Below are 24,294 nucleotides of genomic sequence, written 5' to 3'. Positions count from 1 at the left end.
CCATTCGGCCTATCGAATCTACTCTGCCATTCAATCATGGCTGATCTATCTTTTCCTCTCAACATTCTCCTGCATTCTCCCCATATTGGCGCAGCGGTAGAGTTGCTGCCTTACAGCGAATGCAGCGCCGGAGACCCGGGTTCGATCCCGACTACGGGCGCTGTCTGTACGGAGTTTGTACGTTCTCCCCGTGACCTGCGTGGGTTTTCTCCGAGACCTTCGGTTTCCTCCCACACTCCAAAGACGTGCAGGTATGTACGTTAATTGGCTTTGTAAATGTAAAAATTGTCCCTAGTGGGTGTAGGATAGTGTTAATGTGCGGGGATCGCTGGTCGGCGTGGACCCGGTGGGCCGAAAAGGCCTGTTTCCGCGCTGTATCTCTAAACTAAACTAAACCCCTGACACCCTTACTAATCAAGTATCTGCCTTAAAAATACCCATGCTGTCTATGGCAATGAATTCCACAGAGTCACCACGCTCTAACTAAAGAAATTCCTCCTCATCTTTTTAAAGGAACGTCCTTTTATTCTGAGGCTCTGGTCCTAGACTCTCCCACTCATGGAAACATCCTCTCCACATCCTCTCTGTCCAGGCCTTTCACTGTTCTGTAAGTTTCAATGAGGTCCCCCACCCCCTCATCCTTCTGAACTCTTCAATTTGCGGTCAGCCTCACTCTGACAATGGAGGAGGCCTAGGATAGAAAGTTCTGTGTGGGAATGGGAAGGGGAATTAAAGTGTTTGGCAACCGGGAGATCAGGTAGATTCAGGCGGACTGAGCAAAGTCTATCTACGACAATAGACACAAAAGCTGGAGTAACCCAGCGGGACAGGCAGCTTCTCTGGAGAGAAGGAACGGGTGACGTTTCGGGTCGAGACCCTTCTTCAGACTGATGTCAGGGGAGTAGGCGGTACAGAGATCAAATGTAGTCGGAGGCAGGAAGACTGGCCTGAAAACTGGGGAGGGGGAGGGGATGGAGAGAGAGGGAAAGCAAGGCCTAGTGGAAGTTAGAGAAGTCAATGTTCATACCGCCAGGGTATAAGCTGCCCAAGCGAATTATGAGGTCTATCTACGACAAGTTGAACAGCAGAATTCCATCTCCATTAGTAACCACTTCCCTCTTCACATCAGCTCCCCACACGACCGCAGGACTTGCAACACCCAGACTGACTGTGACCTCTTCCCTTCCCGCCATCCCCTGCCACCACATCCTTCCAGTGAAACCACGATGTGCTGCAGCCTTTCTCAATCGTGTTTGCCGTTTGTCGACGTTCCCCCCAGCTACCTGTCACTTTAATTCTCCGCCCCGCTCCACTCCGATCCCTGCCTCTGGACCGCGTGCACATTCTAAATAAAGCCCACAACATCCCAGAGGAACAGCCTCGTGCCTCCCAAAGTGGTACATCACAGCCTCGGGATTCAGCGGCTCACCTAACTCCTGATCCAAAGCACCTTATACCTTTTTTTTTTACAAATACTTTATTCCAAAACAAAAACAAACATACAAAGCAGTAAGGCGATCAAATCAAAAGCTGCCTTTATTTGCAGTTTGCAAACAAAACAGTTATCAGATTAAAATTCCGCCAACTTTGTCAATAATGCACTCGACCTCCCGCGGCGACCGGCATTCACGGAAGGCCTCCCAGTGAACACAGCGTGTTCCCTGTCCAGGGACACGCGAGCACTGACGTAACCCCGGACAAGGGGCGGGCAGCCGACCACCGTGCGGCCATTGACTACCCGCTGCCTGGACCCGCGAATGGCCATCTTGGCCAGACCCAGGAGCAGACCCCCCCCCCTCCCGACCCTCCCCCCTCTGTACCGGGTGCCCAACAATCAGGAGCGTGGGACTAATCTTACACCCAGGGTTGCCAACTTCCTCACTCTTTGTCCCGTATTTGGGACCGTCACCCTTTGTCCCATATTTGGGAGTGAGGAAGTTGGCAACCCTACTAAAACGGGACAAGAGCAGTCCTCTAAGGGACAAACTAATGTAGCCCAAATACGCGGCTAATATGGGACAGTTGGCAACCCTACTTACACCAATCTTGCATCTTCCACCAATAATGGTTTGGATTTCAGAGGAGGAGCAGTAGGACACTGCTGGAGCTCCATCAACAGTATCATGCACGACGTTCCACCTCAGCCCAATAGTCCAGTCCATCCCTCAGTCACACCCTGGCTCAGTGGCACAGCAGGTAGAGCTGCTGCCTCACAGCGCCAGAGACCCAGGATTGATCATGACCTCGGGTGCTGTCTGTGTGGAGTCTGCACGTTCTCCCTGGGACCAGGTGGGTTTCCTCCAGGTGCTTCAGTTTCCTCCCACATCCAAATGATGTGGAAATTTGTAGGTTAATTGGCCCTCTGTAAATTGCCCCTCGTGTGTGACGGGAGTGGATGCAAAAGTGGAATCATGTGAAGCTAGTGTGACCGGGCGATCAATGGTCAGCGCCGACTCGGTGGGCTGAAGGGCCTGTTTCGTGCTGTATCTTGCCTTGCTTCAATGTACTTGCCTCAATGACTCCCTCTGGCTGCTTGTTCCATACGCCCACTGCCCTCTGAGTGAAAAAATTACCCTTCAACATTCCCACTAAATCCTCCAAGTCCGAAGAAGGAACCCGGCCCGAAACATCGCCTGTCTATTTCCTCCACAGATGCTGCCTGACACATTGAGTTCTTCCAGCAGTTTGTGTTTTGCTCAAGATATCAGCATCTGCAGTCTCTTGTGTCTCCCACTCAATCTTCCCCTTCTCACCTTAAACCCATGGCTTCTACTTCTTGGTTCCCCTAAGCTTGGGAAAAGACTCTGTGCGTACGCTCTATCTATTTTCCTCCATTTTGTCTGCTTTGAATGAGGACACCTCTCTGCTTTTGGAACTCCTGAGAACAATGACAATCTCCTCGCACTACTGATCTGCATTGCCTGAGGAAGCCAACCTCTTATTACGTAGTATAGCAGACCTGGTGGGCAGAATGGCCTCTTCCTGCTTCTAGTCCAAATGCCCCAATGCTATAAACCAAAAGTACTGGAAACAATCATTAAACTTGCACCTAGCGTTTCATATTGATGACTTTAGGTTAACTTCTCATACAACATGAAAAAAGGCCCTTCGGCCCAACTGGTCCATGCTGACCAAGAAGCCCCATCTAAGCTAACCCCATTTGCCAGCGTTTGGCCTGTATCCCTCTAAACCTCCCCTATCCATGTATCTGTTCAAGTGTCTTTTTCAAGGTGTGGAATTCTCTGCCTCAGAAGGCAGTGGAGGCCAGTTCGTTGGATGCTTTCAAGAGAGAGCTGGATAGAGCTCTTAAGGATAGCGGAGTGAGGGGGTATGGGGAGAAGGCAGGAACGGGGTACTGATTGAGAGTGATCAGCCATGATCGCATTGAATGGCGGTGCTGGCTCGAAGGGCTGAATGGCCTACTCCTGCACCTATTGTCTATTGTCTATTGTCTTTTAAATGTTGCTACAATTACCTCCTCTGGCAGCTTGCTCCTTATATCCACCACCGTATGTGTGGAAAAAGCTGCCCCTCAGAATCCTATTAAATCTTTCCCCTCTCATCTTAAACCTACATCCCCTGGTTAATTCCCCTACCCTGGGTAAAAGACTCTATCTATTCCTCTCATGATTTTACACCTCCTTATATATCACCTCTCTGCTCCCCTCTCTTCACTGATGTTGCCTCCTCCTCTGTGTACTTCAAGCATTTAACAATGTTTAAGAAACAATTAGACAGGTACATGGATAGGACAGGTTTAGAGCATATGGGCCTAACGAAGGCAGGTGGTGGTGATGGGACATGTTGGTCGGCGTGGGCAAGTTGGGCTGATGGGCCATTTTCCAAGCTGTATGACTCTAGTTTAATTTAGTTTAGTTTAGTTTAGGGATACAGCGCAGAAACAGGCCCTTCGGCCCACCGTGTCCGCACCGACCAGCGATCCCCACACATTAACACTACCCTACACACACCAGGGAAAAATTTACATTCATACCAAGCCAATAAACCTACAAACCTGTATGTCTTTGGAGTGTGGGAGGAAACTGAAGATCTCAAAGAAAACCCATGCAGGTCACAGGGAGAAACGTACAAACTCCACACAGACAGTACCGTGGTTAGAAACATAGAAACATAGAAAATAGGTGCAGGAGTAGGACATTCGGCCCTTCGAGCCTGCACCGCCATTCAATATGATCATGGCTGATCATCCAGCTCAGTAACCTGTACCTGCCTTCTCTCCATACCCCCTGATCCCTTTAGCCACAAGGGTCACATCTAACTCCCTCTTAAATATAGCCAATGAACTGGCCTCAACTACCTTCTGTGGCAGAGAATTCCACAGACTCACCACTCTCTGTGTGAAGAAATGTTTTCTCATCTCGGTCCTAAAAGACTTCCCCCTTATCCTTAAGCTGTGACCCCTGGTTCTGGACTCCCCCAACATTGGGAACAATCTTCCCGCATCTAGCCTCTCCAACCCCTTAAGAATTTTATATGTTTCTATAAGATCCCCCCTCAGTCTACTAAATTCCAGCTAGTACAAGCCTAGTCTATCCAGTTAGGATGGAACCTGGGTCTCTGGCGCTGTAAGGCAGTAGTTCTACCGCTGCACCACCGTACCGTACCGTCCTAAACTGCCTCTCTATGGCCCTTGATAAGTTTTCAGATTTAACTTAAGGAATCAACCTCCATTGAAGGGGGGAGGGGGGGCGGAAGGATATAAAATAAAGCGGATGGCAAGCACCAAGCTCGGGATCGGTGCCATGGTCTGCCAGGGAGATGATGCATTTCTGCTGAGATTGTTACAACACTCGATGAAAGAATGGGTCGGCTGGGCTTGTATTCACTGGAATTTAGAATTAGAGGGGATCTTATAGAAACATAACATTCTTAAAGGATTGGACAGGCTAGATACAGGAAAAATGTTCCCAATGTTGGGGGGAGTCCAGAACTAGGGGGTCACAGTTGAAGAATAAGGGGTCGGCCATTTAGGACTGAGATGAGGAGAAGCTTTTCCACCCAGAGAGTTGTGGAATTCTCTGCCACAGAAGGCAGCGGAGGCCAATTCACTGGATGTTTTCAAGGAAGAGTTAGATTTAGCTCTTAGGGCGAAAGGAATCAAGGGATGTGGGGAGAAAGCATGCACGGGGTACTGATTCTGGATGATCAGTTATGATAATATTGAATGGGCCAAATGGCCTACTCCTGCACCCAATTTCCATGTTTCTATGTTTCTAACACTTCACAGGAACCACGACTCAAACACGCGGTCCATCTCGGGTTGACCTACTCTGCAGTCACCAAGCTTACAGAGATTCATTGCTGAGGCTGTGTCAGTGTTGAGTTTGTGTGGAGAGAGGGAGAGGGGGCTGACAAACTGCATACACACACACCCCACACACCCCCCCCACCACACACACACCCCCCACACACACATCCCCTCCACACACACACACACACACCCCACACATACACACACCACACACACACCCCACACATACACACACCACACACACACCCCACACACACACACCCCACACATACACACACCACACACACACCCCTCACACACACCCACCCCACACACACCACCCCCCCACACACACCACACACACCCCACACACACACACCCCCCACACACACACACACACCCACACACACACATACACCACACACACACCCCACACACACACACCCCACACACACACACACCACACACACACACACACACCACACACACACACACACACACACACACAGAGGCAGTTCTTGCCCTGCTGCTGTCTACTACACCATCTAGTCAACTACATTGGCGGCACGGTGGTGCAGCGGTGGAGTTGCTGCCTCGGGTTCGATCCTGACTACGGGCACTGTCTGTGTGGAGTTTGCACATTCTCCCCGTGACCTGCGTGGGTTTTTTCCGAGATCTTCGGCTACCTCCCACACTCCAAAGACGTACAGGTTTGTAGGTTAATTGGCTTGGTATAATTGTAAATTGCACTTCGTGTGTGTAGGATAGTGTTAGCGTGTGGGGATCACTGATCGATGGGCCGAAGGGCCTGTTTCCACGCTGTATGTCCGAACTAAAAATAAACGAAACTAAACACTTCCCTATAATAACTTACGTTTATTTGGCAGGTTTACTGCGGTAATGCATTCGGAAGCACTTCACGTAAGAACTTTGAGCAAACTCTGACACCAGCCCACTAATGGAAGGGTGGCGATAGGTGAGCGATTCAGCTGGCAGAGAGCAGCCTTTCAGAAGATGCAGGGGAGACAATCTGCCAGCAAACATTATCTAGGGTGTAAACGAGCAACAGAGGAAGGACAACAGGCAGAGGGGAGGAGCGAGAGGGCAGCAGGCAGAGGGAGGGAGGGAGGGAGGGAGGGAGAGGGAGGGAGGGAAGCGGAGAGTAAGAGAGGGAGGGAGGGAGGGAGGGAGGGAGGGAGGGAGGGAGGGAGGGAGGGAGGGAGGGAGGGAGGGAGGGAGGGAGGGAGGGAGGGATGGAGGGAGGGAGGGAGGGGAGGGGGGAAGCAGAGGGAGGCAGGTGGGCAGTGGAGGAAGGGGGACATAGGGAGGGGCGGAGGCAGAGAGTGGAAGAGAGAGTGCAGGAGCCAGGTGGGCAGTGGGAGACAGGAGGCAGAGAGATGGAGGGACAGAGGGAGGGAGATGGAGGGACAGAGGGAGGGAGATGGAGGGACAGAGGGAGGGAGATGGAGGGACAGAGGGAGGGAGATGGAGGGACAGAGGCAGAGAGATGGAGGGACAGAGGGAGGGAGATGGAGGGACAGAGGGAGGGAGATGGAGGGACAGAGGGAGGGAGATGGAGGGACAGAGGCAGAGAGATGGAGGGACAGAGGGAGGGAGATGGAGGGACAGAGGGAGGGAGATGGAGGGACAGAGGGAGGGAGATGGAGGGACAGAGGGAGGGAGATGGAGGGACAGAGGGAGGGAGATGGAGGGACAGAGGGAGGGAGATGGAGGGACAGAGGGAGGGAGATGGAGGGACAGAGGCAGAGAGATGGAGGGACAGAGGGAGGGAGATGGAGGGACAGAGGGAGGGAGATGGAGGGACAGAGGGAGGGAGATGGAGGGACAGAGGGAGGGAGATGGAGGGACAGAGGGAGGGAGATGGAGGGACAGAGGGAGGGAGATGGAGGGACAGAGGGAGGGAGATGGAGGTAGACGGAAGGGTGAAATCTCTTTGCCCAGCCTGATGGTGCGTGAGGGGGGTCTGATAGTGCGGACCCCTGCAGTGTGGGCGAGGGGAGCGGGATGGTGGGACCGGCCCGTGGTCCACACTGAGAGAGACTCGGTGCAGAGGCCCAGACCTACTGCTGCACTGCAGATGCTGCCAGAATGAATGCTCCTGATTTGCAGCAACAAGGAATTGCTCAGACAGATGAGGAGAAAAAGAAAACGAGTTGCACTGAAACTAAACAGCGTCACAGCTTGTGAGCCTGCAAGCCAGGTATCGTGAAATATTAACCTCCTAATCGTGAAGTGTGTCTGTGAGCAGACTGAAGTCAACAGCAAAATTATATCCATGCAGTCCTAAATAGGGATGCCAACTTCCTCACTCCCAAATACGGGACAAAGGGTGATGTCACCACCCCGCGCCCCACGTGACCTCACCCAGCCAGCGGCCACGTGCTCCTGCTCCACCAATGGCGGCCGCCATTGGTGGAGCGGGAGCATGTGGCCGCTGACTGGGTGAGGTCATGCAGGGGCAGTGACGTCACCTTTTGTCCCTTCTTTGGGAGTGAGGAAGTTGGCAACCTTACTAATACGGGACAAGGGACAAACTAATTTATCCCAAAATACGGGATGTCCCGGCTCATACTTAGTTGGCAACCCTACTCATTTTTCCTGCATCTAGCCTGTCCAATCCCTTAAGAATTTAAAGTTTCAATAAGATCTTGAGACTATAAGACTTGGGTCGATTATATTCAGCTTTCCTCAATTAGTTGCTTCCTCTTTTGATTATTTATTGACTCTGGCATCTTGCCAAAGGCGGATGTTAAAGTAAATGTCCCATAGCTCCCTGCCCTCTGCCTTCTTGAACAAGGGAGTCACATAGACTGTTTCTATCAGGATTCAGTCTTTACAGCAGAGGCCAGTAACCAAGCTGTTAACCACACTGTTAGAGGGAGAGTAGAGTAATAGAATGACATAGTGTGGAAACAGGCCCTTCGGCCCAACGCGCCCACACCGGCCAACAGTGCCCCAGTTACCCTAGTCCCACTTGCCTGCGCTTGGTCCATATCCCTCCAAACCTGTCCTATCCATGTACTTGTGTAACTGCTTCTTAAACCATGGGATAGTCCCAGCCTCAACTACCTCCTCTGGCAGCTTGTTCCATACACCCACCACCCTCTGTGTGAAAAAGTTACCCCTCGGATTCCTGTTAAATCTTTTCCCCTTCACCCTGAACCTATGTCCTCTGGTCCTCGATTCCCCTACTCTTAACCATGCTATTTCCATGACTACTGATGGTGGCATTTCTCAGACAATTGGTCAAGTTTGTCATCTGTTTAGCCTAAAGACCTTACGTACTAGAGAAACACAACGGGATAAAAGACCGACCCAGTGAAGGTAACGTAAGCACCACGTTAGGAGAGGCAATGAAAGGGCTCACCACCAGACTCAGGAACTGCTTCTTCCCCTCTGTTATCAGGCTTCTGAACGGGCCTTCCATAAGCTTAGGGTTCTGTCCGATTCACCTCTACCCCATTGCAGACATTGGACTTTGTCTCTGGAACTGGTGCGCTACAATGCTGAGAACTATATTCTGCACTCTGTATCTTCCCCTTTGCTCTACCTATTGAACGAGTTTGACTTGATGATGTTTATGTATAGTATTATCTGATTTGTTTTGGATAGCAGGCAAAACAAAGCTTTCCACAGTATCTCAGTACAGGTGACCAGAAAACCAGAAGTCATAGGAGCAGAATTGGCCTACTCAGCTCATCGAGTCTGCTCCGCCATTCGATCATGGCTGAGTTATTTTTCCCTCACAACCCCATTCTCCTGCCTTCTCCCTGCAACCCTTTACACCTTTACCAATCAGGAACTTTCTTCCCTTAAAAAAAATACCCAATGACTTGGCCTCCACTGCCATCTGCGGCAATGAATTCCACAGATTCACCACCGTCTGTCTAAAGAAATTCCTCCTCATCTCCATTCTAAAGGTATGTATTTTTATTTGGAGGCTGTGACCTCTGGTCCTAGACTCTCCCATTAGTGGAAACATCCTCTCCACATGCACTCTATCTAGGGACAATAATAGACAACCTAAACCTGGTGTAAAGATATACACTGAGTGCTGGAGTAACTCAGCGGGTCAGGCAGCATCTCTGGAGAACATGGATAGGTGACGTTTCACAGGGTGCTGGAGCAACTCAGCGGGTCAGGCAGCATCTCTGGAGAACATGGATAGGTGACGTTTCACAGGGTGCTGGAGCAACTCAGCGGGTCGGGCAGCATCTCTGGAGAACATGGATAGGTGATGTTTCACAGAGTGCTGGAGCAACTCAGTGGGTCAGGCAGCATCTCTGGAGAACATGGATGGGTGACGTTTCGGGTCGAGTGCAGCCACCTCTTGCGAAGTTCTGGGCTGCAGACTGACTGGTCCTTGGGCTTTATATCTTCAGACTGATTAACGTCTGAACTTGTTGTATTTCTTTACTTACACTAATCCTTTTCTTTCCTCCCCGGACCCTTGATTCTCCAGTCATTCTGCAGGGGTTCCTGCACCTTCGAGGCGTAGACCCATCATCGTTGAATTGTGTAGCTCAGATACAGACCCTTCAGCCCACAACGTCTATGCTGAACCTTTTGCCCATTCACACTAATTCTATATTAGATGGCACAGCGGTGGAGTTGCTGCTTTACAGCGTCAGAGACATGGTTTTGATCCTGACTACGGGCGGGCGCTGTCTGTACAGATTTTGTACATCCTCCACGTGACCTGTGTGGGTTTTCTCCGGGTGCTCCGGTTTCCTTCCCACACTCCAAAGACGAGCAGGTTTGTACGCTAATTAGCTTGGTATAATTGTAAATTGACCCTAGTGTGTGTAGGATAGTTAGTGTAAAGGGGTCGCTGGTCGGTGCAGACTCAATGGGACAAAGGGCCTGTTTCTGCGCTGTATCTCTAAACTAAACTAAACTGATTCATAATGTAGGGCAGCTTACAGCCCAGCGGTATGAATATAGATTTCTTTACTTTCAAGTAACCCTTACATTCCCTCTCTCTCCACCCCACCCCACCCTAGCCCTCCTGCTAGTTCCACTGTTCATATCCCTTCATTATCAAAGGGTGTGGGGAGAAGGCAGGCACGGGTTACTGATTGTGGAAGATCAGCCATGATCACAATGTATGGCGGTGCTGGCTCGAAGGGCCAAATGGCCTCCTCCTGCACCTATTTTCTATGTCACTACCTCCTCCTCAGCCAACAATGGACCATTGTGGGCTCCTTGGCCGTCAGTGCCAGCTCCAATCTGTTTGTACCTTCCCATACCTCACGCTTCCACTCTCCCCTGATCCTCAGTCTGAAGAAGGGTCTGGAGCGGAGACGTCACCCATTCCTTCTCTCCGGAGATGCTGCCTGTCCCGTTGAGCTACTCCAGCTTTTTGTGCCTAAGCTCAAAAAGTAAATGTGACTTCAAATGCTTTATTCATGATGCTATTCGAGTCCAATACTGCTTGAGCAAAAATAGGACTGAATTCACAGGATGTGCGTGCACTTATGCCAGCAGATGATCAGTTCCAACATATGGTCCCAAACTTCAGCAAGAATATGCAAATTCAGTGCAAGATGCTTAATATTTCCTCCCCCTCATCTCTGGGTTTTCCCACCCGCCAGCAGGTTCTTCAGCTTCATTTAAATGTTCTCAGTTTGCATTTTTGTTTACGTTAGTTTAGAGATACAGCGCAGAAACCAGCCCTTTGGCCCACCGAGTCCGCGCCGACCAGCGATCCCCGTTACACTAACACTATCCTACACGCACTGGGGACAATTTACTATTTTGTACCAGAGCCAATTGATTTACAAACCTACACGTCTTTGGAGTGTGGGAGGAAACCAAAGTTCTCGGAGAAAACCCACGTGGGTCACGGGGAGAACGTACAAACTCCGTACAGACAGTGCCCGTAGTCGGGATGGAACCCGGGCCTCCGGCGCTGCATTCACTGTAAGGCAGCAACTCTACCGCTGCGCCACCGTGCCAACCAGTTCAAACTGCGACATGTTTCAAGTCTGCACTGTGGTACCGTCGGGTCACTTAAACAAAGCTTAATCTGAAGAAGGGTCTTGACCCGAAACATCTTCTAATAGTTTAGTTCAGTGCAGAGATGCAGCATGGAAACAGGCCATTCAGCCCACCATGTCCACGTTCACGCCCATTCACAGTGGATCAATGTTATCCCACTTTCTTATCCGCTCCCTACACACCAGGGGCAGTTTACAATTAACCTACAAAAATGACACGTCTTTGGGATGTGGGAGGAAACGGGAGCACCAGGGAAAGCCCACACAGTCACAGGGAGATCGTGCAAACTCCACACAGACAGCGCTTGAGGTCAGGATCGAACCCAGGTCTCTGGCGGGGAGTGGTACACACACCCAGGTTTACATTGATGATGCCAAAGTAGAAAGCTTCACGGTCCTGGGTGTAAATAACACGTCCTGGACCACCCACATAGAAGGGGCACGGTGGCGCAGCGGTAGAGTTGCTGCCTTACAGCAAATGCAGCGCCGGAGACCCGGGTTCGATCCTGACTACGGGCGCCGTCTGTACAAAATTTGTATGTTCTCCCTGTCACCTGCGTGGGTTTTTTCCGAGATCTTCGGTTTCCTCCCACACTCCAAAGACGAACAGGTTTGTAGATTAATTGGCTTGGTAAATGTAAAAGAAAATTGTCCCTATCATGTGTAGGATAGTGTTAGTGTGCGGGGATCGCTGGTCGGTGCGGACCTGGTGGGCCAAAGGGCCTGTTTCCGCGCTGTATCTCCAAATTAAACTAAACGATGACCAAGAAAACACACCAACTCCTCTACTTCCTTAGAAGGCTTAAGCTGTTCAGCATGTTCCCCGCCAACTCTCACCAACTTCTACAGACGCGCCGTAGAAAGCATTTTATCGGGACGCATCACGGCCTGGTTTGGGAACAGCTCCGTCCAAGACCGCAAGAAATTGCAGAGAGTTGTGGACACAGCCCAGACCGTCACACAAACCAACCTCCCTTCCATTGACTCCATTTACACCTCATGCTGCCTCGGCAAGGCCAGCAGCATCATCAAGGACCAGTCTCACCCCGGTCACTCCCTCTTCTCCCCTCTTCTCCCCTCTCCCATCGGGCAAGAGGTTCAGAAATGTGAAAACGCACACCTTCAGATTCAGGGACAGTTTCTTCCCGGCTGTTATCAGGCAACTGAACCATCCTCCCAACAACCTGAGAGTGCTCCTGAGCTACCATCTACTGTGTTGGAGACCCTCGGACTATCTATAATCAGACTTTACTGGACTTTAAATTGCAGTAAAGGTTATTCCCTTTATCCTGTATCTGTACACCGTGGAAGGCTGGATTGTAATGAGGTATATAGTCTTTCCGCTGCCTCACGCAACAAAAAGCTTCTTACGGTAACTCGGTACACGTGCCTATAAACTAAACTAAACTGGTGCTGTGAGGCAGCAGCTCTACCTGCTGCGCCACACGGCCGCCACCGGTAAACCCTTCCAAATTAGTACTCACAAGTCGAACACGAGATAGTGGTATCCTTCTTCTGATATGCTGTCATGGAGACGAACTGAAAGATAAAAGAAGAACAGTATTAACTTAGTTTTTCACGTATAAAGCCCTAAATGGACATTCCCCCCCCCCCCCCCTACATCAAAAATCTTCTAACCCCCCTCTCTAACTCCAGGTCCCTCAGGTCGGCCGACTTGGGGCTACTGACTATCCCGTGGGCTAGGCTTAAGCTCAGGGGTGACCGCGCTTTTGCGGTTGCAGCTCCTAGACTGTGGAACAGCATCCCTCTCCCCATCAGAACTGCCCCCTCCATCGACTCCTTTAAGTCCAGGCTCAAAACCTATTTCTACTCCCTAGCGTTTGAGGCTCATTGAGGAGGCGCTGTGAACTGTTTGCGTGCTACTGTATGTTTCATTTTTTTTCCTTAGTACCTAATCAGATGTACAGCACTTTGGTCAACGTGGGTTGTTTTTAAATGTGCTATACAAATAAAATTGACTTGACTTAAACGTTGTATTACTAAACAATCTGAACCATACCACCACTTGCTGCAAGAAAAGGCTCGTGACTCACATAGTACAAAGTCAAGGAATGTGTTGGAAAAAATTGCAGATGCTGGTTAAAATCGAAGATAGAAACAAAATGCTGGAGTAACTCAGCGGGTCAGGCAGCATCTCTGGAGCGAAGGAAAGGGTGACGTTTCGGGTCGAGGCCCTTCTTCAGACTGATGTCAGGGGAGGGGGCGGGACTTTGTCCTGCCCCCTCCCCTGACATCAGTCTGAAGAAGGGTCTCGACCCGAAACGTCGCCCATTCCTTCTCTCCCGAGATGCTGCCTGACCCGCTGAGTTACTCCAGCATTTTGTGTCCACCTGTACAAAGTGAACTCTTTCCATGAGAACAAAGCCCCTGAGAGGTTTAAGCTCTTTTTAAAAACCCGTTCCTTTCTTCTCTAATTTGGCCTGGAGAGCTTGGCACCTTTTTTCAACCCTGGGCCATCAGTGAGGTGCAGGAACCCGGGTCTCTAGCGCGATGAGGTAGCGGCTCTACCCGCTGCGCCAGTGTGCCGCCACTTAATAGGATTAATTTTGCAGGAATTAATCCCAGCAAAAACACCTTTCACCTTCAACTTTAAGGGCGCAGCGGTAGAGTTGCTGCCTCACAGCGCCAGAGACCCGGGTTCGATCCTGACTACGGGTGCTGTCTGTACGGAGTTTGTACGTTCTCCCCGTGACCTGCAGCTAGGCAGGTCAATTGGCTTGGTAAAATTATAAATTGTCCCTAACGTGTGTAAGATAGTGTTAATGCGTGGGGATCGTTGGTCGGTGAGGATTCCATGGGCCGAAGGGCCTGTTTCCGCCCTGCATCTCCAAACTAAACTAAACTTGCTCCCCTTTGGTTTTTAATAGATGGACCTCAATGTCTGAGAAGTTTTCTATCTATAGATCGTCCAGGAAACTAGACACCAAATGAAATCACCGTGAAGTGTCCGTGTCACTGCAAAGCAAGGCCGTCAATGTGTGAACAGGAAGACCCCACTAACAACGCCAACCTGACTCGCAGGTCCTTTGGTGAGAGGGAAAGCAGGCTGAGATGCTGCCTGCCGAGGTTGCTCGGCACGACCTGACATCACAGGCAGGCTCCTTCACTTCTGCAGCTTCATACGAACATGTGAATGATCAGACACTCAGACATGGTGGCACAGCGGTATAATTGCTGCCTCACAGTGCCAGAGAACCGGGTTCGATCCTGACTACGGGTACTATCTGTGCAGAGTTTGTACGTTCTCCCTGTGAACGCATGGGTTTTTTTCCGGGGTGCTCCGGTTTCCTCCCACACTCCAAAGACGTGTAGGTTTGTGGGTTGGGAAGAAAAATGCAGATGCTGGTTTAAATCGAAGGTAGACACAAAATGCTGGAGTAACTCAGCGGGTCACGCAGCATCTCTGGGGAGAAGGAATGGGTGATGTTTCGGGTCGAGACCCTTCTTCAGACCTAATGGGTGACGTTTTGGGTCGAGACCCTTCTTCGACCCGAAACGTCACCCATTCCTTCTCTCCAGAGATGCCGCCTGACCAACTGAGTTACTCCAGCATTTTGTTTCTATCTCAGGTTTGTGGGTCAATTGGCTTGGTAAAATTGGTAAACCAAGAGAAACCAGAGCACCCGGAGAATAACCACGTAGTCACAGCGATACCGTACAAACTCTGTACAGGCAGCACCCGTAGTCAGGATCGAACCCGGGTCCCTGGTTTGTAAGCTGCCCAAGCGGAATATGAGGTGCTGTTCCTCCAGTTTGCGTGTGGCCTCACTCTGGCAATGGAGGAGGCCCAGGACAGAAAGGTCAGTGTGGGAATAGGAGGTGGGTGTTTAGACATTACACTTTGGAGATATAGCGTAAAAATAAGCCCTTGGGCCCACCAGAGTCCATGCTGAACAGTGATCTGTGTACACCAGCATGATCCTACCCGCTAGGAACAATTTACATTTTTTTTTTACAGAAGCCAATCAATCTACAAACCCGCACGTCTTTGAAGGTGGGAGGAAACCGGAGAAACCAGAGCACCCGGAGAAAACCCACGCAGTCACAGCGATACCGTACAAACTCTGTACAGGCAGCACCCGTAGTCAGGATCGAACCTGGGTCTCTGGTGCTGTGAGGCAGCAACTCTACCACTGTGCTAACATGCCGCCCTGTAAAACTCTTTGGGTCTGAAGAAGGATTCTGACCTGAAACGTCACCTATCCATGTTCTCCAGAGATGATGCCTGACCCGCTGAGTTTCTCCAGCACTCTGTGTCCCTTTTGTAAATCAGCATCTGCGGTTCCTTGTTTCGACATCTGCGGCACCATGCCACCCATGTTAGAACGGTAAGATGGTAAAGAGCTTCACAAACCACTCGATCACCCGTTAGTGCCCTGTGATCATGTCTGCAACTCCTGCCCAGCTCAGTAGAGAAAGGGGCTTGTCACTTCAGAGCTGTCGACAAGCGTGTTTGTGCAGGAAGGACCTGCAGATGCTGGTTTTAACCGAAGATAGACACAAAATGCTGGAGTAACTCAGCAGGTCAGACAGCATCTCTGGAGAGAAGGAATGTGTGACGTTTGGGGTCGAGACCCTTCTTCAGAAGCTTCGCGTTGGCCTGTCAGTTTGCAGGCGAGGATCTGTTCAATTATTGAACAGCCTGGCTCTGCAGAAGAGCGGGGACAGGAATAGGGAGCTTTATTGCTGTGAAATGCAAAAATAAATCTCCAGAGCCTGATCTCCACAGACAGCTCCAGAAGAACACGGATTTAGCGAAGGCCAATTTAAATAACAGCAACACTGACTGTAACCACGGGCTCTATAAATAACTGCACCAGCAATCATCCAGAGAGCGTCGATCCTGGGATCCGCTGTTCCTCATTTAGCACCAAATTATCGCTCATAGCTGCAAGGGAGATGGTTTCATTTGGTGGGTGTAGGCAGGGGAAACAAAATCATGTTTAAGCCACCAACGAGTGTCCCCCTTTGCCCAGTCTCTACCAGGGTGTGACAGAGGACAATGAGACGCTAAACACCGCCTGGTGAAATGCTGTCCGTTTGAAATGTCAGCCGTTCCATCTGGTTCAGATTCAGTTTTGGTTTACTTTAGTTTTTAGTTTAGAGACACAGCGCGAAAACAACCCCACCTCGGCCCTCCGAGCCCGCGCCGACCAACGATCCCCACACATTAACACCATCCTACACACACTAGGGACAATTTACACTTACACCCAGCCAATTAACCTACAACCTGTGCGTCTTTGGAGTGTGGGAGGAAACCGAAGATCTCGGAGAAAACCCACGCAGGTCACGGGGAGAACGTACAAACTCCGTACAGACAGCGCCCGTAGTCAGGATCGAACCCGGGTCTCCGGTGCAATTCTACCGCTGCGCCACCATGTCGCCCTGCTTAGTTGATTGCCATGTACCCCAGGAATATTACCAGCAATGAAGTTCCTTACTGGCATGAAGCTCTCAGTGTTAACAACGTACATGGTAAGCACAAGTAATACAATGAGTGGAATTCAATACAGAGAAATGTGAGGCGTTGCATTTCAGGAAGTCCAATATGGGCAGGACCTAGACTGTGAACGGTAGTACTCTGGGGAGTGCAGTTCCATGCTTCCATAACTAACTTTAATCCTAGGTTGCAGCCCTGACACCAGGATACAAGGCTCCCAATTTCTGTCTCCGTCTCACCCCGAGTTATTGATCTGTCCTCCAACATTAGTGGCGCGGTTGAGTTCCCACCTCGCAGCGCCAGAGACCGGGGCTGGACCCTGACCATGGGTGCTGTATGTTTGGAATTCGCACGTTCTCGCTGTGACTGCTTAGGTTCTCCAGTTTTCATCAATATCTGCAGGCTTGTAGTTTAATTTCATTCTGCAAATTGTAAATTGTCCCTAGTGTGTAGGATAGTGCTAGTGTACGGGGTGGGTGATCGCTGGTCGGCACGGACGCAGTGGGCTGAAGGGCCTGTTTCCATTGTGTATCTCTACGGTTTAAAGACCCGGGTTCGATCCTGACCACGGGTGCTGTCGGTAGTGTTTGCACGCTATCACCGTGACTACGTGAGCCTCCTCCGGCTGCTCCAGTTACCTCCCACATCACAAAGACGTGCGGGTTTGTTGGTCAATTGGCCCTCTGCAGATTGTCCCTGGTGTGTAGGATAGAATTAGTGCACCCGTAGATGATGTAGGAAAGAACTGCAGATGCTGGGTTAAATCGAAGGTAGACATAAAATGCTGGAGTAACTCAGCGGGACAGGCAGCATCTCTGGAGAGAAGGAATGGGTGACGTTTCAGGTCGAGACCCTTCTTCAGACTCAGTGTTTACAGATGATCATTGGTTGGTGTGGATTCGGTGGGCAGAAGGGCCTGTTTCCACACTGTGTCTCTAAACTAAACTAAACTAAACTGTGATGGATGTTTATGTTAAATTTTAGTTTCCTTTTGCTTTTTACTTAGTATGGCTGTATGGTGACTCGAATTTCACTGTACCTTAATTGGTACACGTGACAATTAAATTGAATCTTGAATCTTAAATTGAAGGGCTTGTGATGTGTGGGTGGGAGGGAACTGGACAGGGGGTGGGGGCGGGGGGAGGGATAAGGTGCAAACAGGGTAAGTGATCCACGCTGTACCTCTAAACTAGACCAAATTAAACAATGGTATCATCAGCAAACTTAACGATCGAGTTGTCACTGTACAGTACTGACACCGCACAGTCATGAAGGTGCAGGGTGTGTGTGGGGCAGGGGGACTGAGCACATTACCCTGAGTAGCACCGGTGTCATTTTACGTTACCTGGGGATGGAGCTTTCCTTGATGCAGATGAGGGCAGAAGATTCTTGGAGAGAGAGGCACGGGCACAGAATACGAAGTTGCCTCTTCACATCCCCCCCACCCCCCTGGCAGAGACTGGGGAGATGAGTTTTTCCTCATCTCAGTCCTAAATGGCCGACCCCTTAATTCTTAAACTGTGACCCCTGGTTCTGGACTCCCCCAACATCAGGAACATTTTTCCTGCATCTAGCCTGTCCAATCCCCTCTCATCCTAAATTCCAATGAATACAAGCCCAGTCGTCCCATTTTTTCATCATATGTCAGTCCCGTATAATCTGAGACTTGTCCCACCCCAAATGCAGGTAGGTGGGACTAGTGTAGGTGGGGTAGATTGGGCAAGTCGGGCCGAAGTTCCTGTTTCCACACTATAAGGCTCAATGATTATGTCAGAATCCACGATTAGATCAACAAGAGAAACATGAGAACTAAGATAAGGAGCCCCAGAAAGTGAAAACTGTTTATATATTCGCCAACTTAATCAACAGGAAATTGCACATTCCTCGTCGGCACTAATTTTCGAGATTCGCACGCTGTTTGGTCGTAAACAAAAGCTCGCAGCTGAGCAGCAGAATAATCCGCCAAAGATATCACGCAGACCTTATCATTGTTTCTCCTCATTATTCACCCATTCGGTTGTGTGTGTAGCCCAGTCCATCACACAGACCAGACTCGCCACCATTGACTCCATCTACACTTCACGCTGCCTCGGTAAAGCAGCCAACATAATAGAAACATAGAAACAAAGAATATAGGTGCAGGAGTAGGCCATTCGGCCCTTCGAGCCAGCACCGTCATCCAAAATCAGTACCCCGTTCCTGCTTTTTCCTCACATCCCTTGATTCCGTTAGCCCGAAGAGCTAAATCTAACTCTTCTCTTGAAAACATCCAGTGAACTGGCCTCCACTGCCTTCTGTGGCAGAGAATTCCACAGATACACAACTCTCTGGGTGAAAACGTTTTTCCTCATCTCAGTCCTAAATGGCCGACCCCTTATTCTTAAACTGTGAACCCTGTTTCTGGACTCCCCCAACATCAGGAACATTTTTCCTGCATCTAGCTTGTCCAATCCCCTCTCATCCTAAATTCCAATGAATACAAGCCCAGTCGTCCCATTTTTTCATCATATGTCAGTCCCGTATAATCCGAGACTTGTCCCACCCCAGTCATTCCTTCTTCTCCCCGCTCCCGTCCGGCAGAAGATTGAAAGCGCGCACCACCAGACTCAGGGACAGTTTCTTCCCCTCTGTGATCAGGCTTCCATAAGCTGGGCTACTGTCCGATTCACAATGTCCAATTGTGGACATTGGACTTTGTCTGTGGAACTGGTGCTCTACAATGCTGAGAACTATATTCTGCACTCTGTATCTTCCTCTTTGCTCTACCTGGTGTACTTGAGGTTGACTTCATTGTAGTCATGGAGAAATATGAACTGTAGATTCTGGTTTACAAAATAAGACACAAAATGCAGGAGTAACTCAGTGGGTCAGGCAGCATCACAGGAGAACATGGATAAGTGATGCCTTCTTCAGAATAATTTAAGGTGGGGCGGTAGAAAGCTGGAAGAGAGGAGGGGCAGGTGCATCTACAGATGCACCACCGAGAGCCAGCTGCTGACGGGCTGCATTACAGTCGGGTATGGGAACTGTTCTGCCCACAGCCACAAATCACTACAGAGAGTGGTGAAGGTAGCACAGCACATCACTGGCAACTGTCTCCCGGCCACTCAGGACATGTTCTACCGGCGGTGCCTGCGGAGGGCACGCAGCATCATCAAGGACCACAGCCACCCAGCACGCAGGCTGGTCTCCTTGTTACCGTCAGGCAGACGATACAGGAGTACGGCTGCCTGTACCACCAGACTTAAGAACAGCTTCTACCATCAGGCCATCAGGCTTCTGAACTCATAAACACATTTCAAATCATATATGTTGATTATTTTTAATATTGTCTTTTTACCTATTTTTAATATTGTCTTTTTACCTTACTAATGTCATTTTAAATCTTATTTATCCTTGGAATATTACTGCTGAGGTCACCCGTTGTCTTGTCAAATACATTTCATTGTACCCTTGACCCTGTGCCAACCTACATATGACAAATAACATTTATTTCTTCTTCTAGATGCTGGAGTAACTCAGCGGGACAGGCAGCATCTCTGGAGAGAAGGAATGGGTGACGTTTCGGGTCGAGACCCTTCTTCAGCTGTGGGTTAAAATAGGTTGATGCAGGTGAGGAAGGTGTTTTGATAAGCAAATGGTTAGACAAAGCCCAGAAATGAAAAGTTGTTAGACAAAAGAATTGAAGAGTTGTGAATTGTGAAGCCAGAGTAAGGAATGTAGATGGAGGAGGGGGGGGGGGGGGAGAGAAAGGTGCAAGTCCAGGTGGGACACGGGGGAGGGGGTTAAGTTATGTAGTGTATGTATTTGTGTATAGTATTATCTGATCAGATTGGATAGCGTACAAAACAAAGCTTTTCACTGTATCTCGATACATGTGACATTAATAAATCTTAAGGCAGCACGGTGGCGCAGCGGTAGAGGGCGGCACGGTGGCGCAGCGGTAGAGTTGCTGCCTTACAGCGAATGCAGCGCCGGAGACTCAGGCTCGATCCTGACTACGGGTGCTGTCTGTACGGAGTTTGTACGTTCTCCCCGTGACCTGCGTGGGTTTTCTCCGAGATCTTCGGTTTCCTCCAAAGACGTACAGGTATGTAGTTTAATTGGCTGGGCAAATGTAGAAATTGTCCCTAGTGGGTGTAGGATAGTGTTAGTGTGCAGGGATCGCTGGGCGGCGCGGACCCGGTGGGCCGAAGGGCCTGTTTCTGTGCTGTATCTCTAAATCTAAATCTAAATCTAAAAAACCTAAAGCTAAACATTCACTGCAGGCGCTGAGCGACAGGCTGCTCTATAAGACCTTGGTCAGGCCGCATTTGGAGTATTGCGTGCAGTTCTGGTCACCCCATTACAGGAAGGATGTGGAGGTTCTGGAGGGGGTGCAGAGGAGGTTTACCAGAACGTTGCCTGGATTAGAGAGTTTCAGCTGCAGGGAGAGGTTGCATAGACTTGAATTGTTTTCTCTTGAGGGGAGCCTTGAGAGAAGTATATAAAATTATGAGGCGTAGATACGATACTAGTAAATGGGGAATTAGGGGAGGGCACCAGTAAATGGGGGAATTAGGGGAGGGCACCAGTAAATGGCGGAATTAGGGGAGGGCACCAGTAAATGGGGAATTAGGGGAGGGCACCAGTAAATGGGGGAATTAGGGGAGGGCACCAGTAAATAGAGAATTAGGGGAGAGCACCAGTAAATGGGGGATTAGGGGAGGGCACCAGTAAATGGGGAATTAGGGGAGGGCACCAGTAAATGGGGAATTAGGGGAGGGCACCAGTAAATGGGGAATTAGGGGAGGGCACCAGTAAGTGGGGAATTCGGGAAGGAGGGAGAGATGAAAGATGTCCGTGAATACTCTCGCTCATTGGCCCGTGCAGTTTCTAAGGATGCAGCCAGGAACTCCGTCCGGGCCAGTTGTTTGCCGTGGGTTCACCCTGAGGAAGGCCAATCTAATTCTGCAACACTGACTCTAGGTAGAGGCCCACTTGTGGGTGATAGGATGGGCGTTATTGCCCTGTTGGGCTTCTGCTCAAAGTGAGCATAGAAAGGGTCTCGACACGAAACGTCACCCTTTCCTTCTCTTCAGAGATGCTACCTGAACCGCTGAGTTATTCCAACCTTTTGTGTCTACCCTCGATTTAAACCAGCGCCTGCAGTTTTCGTTCCTACACAAGAGTATAGTGCTGCCTGGATTAGAGAGTTTCAGCTGCAGGGAGAGGTTGCATAGACTTGAATAGTTTTCTCTCGGGGGGAGACTTGAGAGAAGTATTTAAAATTATGAGAGGCGTAGATACGATAGACAGTCAGAACCTTTTTCCTCGGGTGAAAATGTCCAACACTAGAGGCCATAGTTATAAAGTGAGAGGGGGAAAGTTTAAAGGACATGTGTGGGGCAAGTTTTTTTTACACAGAGGGTGGTGGGGGCCTGGAACGCACTGCCAGGGGTGGTGGTGGAGGCAGATACGATAGTGCAGTTTAAGAAGCTTTTGGATAAGCACATGGATATGCAGGGAATAGAGGGATATGGATAATGTACAGGCAGATGAGATCAGTGTAACCTGGCATCATGTTCAGTACTGCACTATGTTCTGTGCTCTATGTTCTGTGTTCCGTGTTCTATGTTTCATGTGCTCTATGTTCTAAGCGGCCCCTGCCTGGTGATGAGAGCCCAGCTGCCAGTCCCGTGCCCACAAGGACCCCACGGGGCCAGGGAGAAGGCACGGGCTTATTCGGGCCCCAAGGGCCAGGCCCCGTGTCACACGCGGACCGGGACGATCACGCACACGCGTGCCCACTGTCGCTCTGACGGACCAGTGCCCGCCTCCGGTGCCCAATGCAGGCAGGTCTGCCAGCTGGACACGGGTGAGCTCGATCTCAAATCCCAGCCCACCTCCAAAGGGAGTGGCGCAGCGGGTAGAACTGCTGCCCCACAGCCCCAAATACCCCGGTTCGATCCTGACCTCGGGTGCTGTCTGTGTGGAGTTTGCCCGCTCTCCCTGTAGCCGCGTGGGTTTGCTCTGGGTGGATTGAACCTGGGTCTCCAGCGCTGTGAGGCAACAGCTCCACCTGCTGCACCATTGGGCCGTACGTGGAACTACTCGTTTCTACTCGTCCATCTTAAATGGTCTTTATTTTTAAGTAACGGTCCATCATTGAAGATTCTTCCTCAAGAAGAAATATCCTCTCCTTCACCGACCAGTCAGGACTTAATCAGGGCCGGGACGGTGCCATTAAAGGGGGGAAACAAAAGGAGGAGGAGGGTGGGAATGGGGGTCACACTGGCCCCGGGACGCACCATAACAGAGGTGGACAACACCGACAAGGTCCCACATAGGAGATTAGTGGGCAAAATTAGAGCACATGGTATTGGGGGTAGGGTACTGACATGGATAGAAAATTGGTTGACAGACAGAAAGCAAAGAGTGGGGATAAATGGGTCCCTTTCGGAATGGCAGGCAGTGACCAGTGGGGTACCGCAAGGTTCGGTGCTGGGACCCCAGCTATTTACGATATACATTAATGACTTAGATGAAGGGATTAAAAGTACCATTAGCAAATTTGCAGATGATACTAAGCTGGGGGGTAGTGTGAATTGTGAGGAAGATGCAATAAGGCTGCAGGGTGACTTGGACAGGTTGTGTGAGTGGGCGGATACATGGCAGATGCAGTTTAATGTAGATAAGTGTGAGGTTATTCACTTTGGAAGTAAGAATAGAAAGGCAGATTATTATCTGAATGGTGTCAAGTTAGGAAGAGGGGATGTTCAACGAGATCTGGGTGTCCTAGTGCATCAGTCACTGAAAGGAAGCATGCAGGTACAGCAGGCAGTGAAGAAAGCCAATGGAATGTTGGCCTTCATAACAAGAGGAGTTGAGTATAGGAGCAAAGAGGTCCTTCTACAGTTGTACCGGGCCCTGGTGAGACCGCACCTGGAGTACTGTGTGCAGTTTTGGTCTCCAAATTTGAGGAAGGATATTCTTGCTATTGAGGGCGTGCAGCGTAGGTTCACTCGGTTAATTCCCGGAATGGCGGGACTGTCGTATGTTGAAAGGCTGGAGCAATTAGGCTTGTATACACTGGAATTTAGAAGGATGAGGGGGGATCTTATTGAAACATATAAGATAATTAGGGGATTGGACACATTAGAGGCAGGAAACATGTTCCCAATGTTGGGGGAGTCCAGAACAAGGGGCCACAGTTTAAGAATAAGGGGTAGGCCATTTAGAACGGAGATGAGGAAGAACTTTTTCAGTCAGAGAGTGGTGAAGGTGTGGAATTCTCTGCCTCAGAAGGCAGTGGAGGCCAGTTCGTTGGATGCTTTCAAGAGAGAGCTGGATAGAGCTCTTAAGGATAGCGGAGTGAGGGGGTATGGGGAGAAGGCAGGAACGGGGTACTGATTGAGAGTGATCAGCCATGATCGCATTGAATGGCGGTGCTGGCTCGAAGGGCTGAATGGCCTACTCCTGCACCTATTGTCTATTGTCTATTGTGGTCTCCCGTAGGGCCGAGGACTGACCCGTCCACTGAGGCAGCACGGTGGCGCAGCAGTAGAGTTGCCGCCTCA

At 50.1% G+C, this 24,294-nt stretch overlaps 1 protein-coding gene across 42 annotated transcripts in view; it reads right to left on the bottom strand.

The window, feature by feature from the left end:
- The window catches only part of LOC144610450 (calcium/calmodulin-dependent protein kinase type II subunit beta), a 210,540-nt gene that overhangs the window by 168,561 nt on the left and 17,685 nt on the right, over positions 1-24,294 (bottom strand). For 28 of the 42 annotated variants that reach the window (XM_078429133.1, XM_078429137.1, XM_078429135.1 and 25 more), the window contains exon 1: positions 12,756-12,804. The gene's annotated coding sequence lies outside the window, so the exon portion shown is untranslated. Of the gene's footprint in view, positions 1-12,755; positions 12,811-24,294 lie in introns of those variants that run through there. The other 14 variants (XM_078429161.1, XM_078429164.1, XM_078429167.1 and 11 more) reach the window with 1 other exon arrangement.

This window comes from Rhinoraja longicauda, chromosome 36 (genome assembly GCF_053455715.1).
Source record: "Rhinoraja longicauda isolate Sanriku21f chromosome 36, sRhiLon1.1, whole genome shotgun sequence".
NCBI classification, from domain to species: domain Eukaryota; kingdom Metazoa; phylum Chordata; class Chondrichthyes; order Rajiformes; family Arhynchobatidae; genus Rhinoraja; species Rhinoraja longicauda.
The sequence above is the reverse complement of the archived record's forward strand: the minus strand, read 5'-3'. Positions and strand labels throughout refer to the sequence as shown.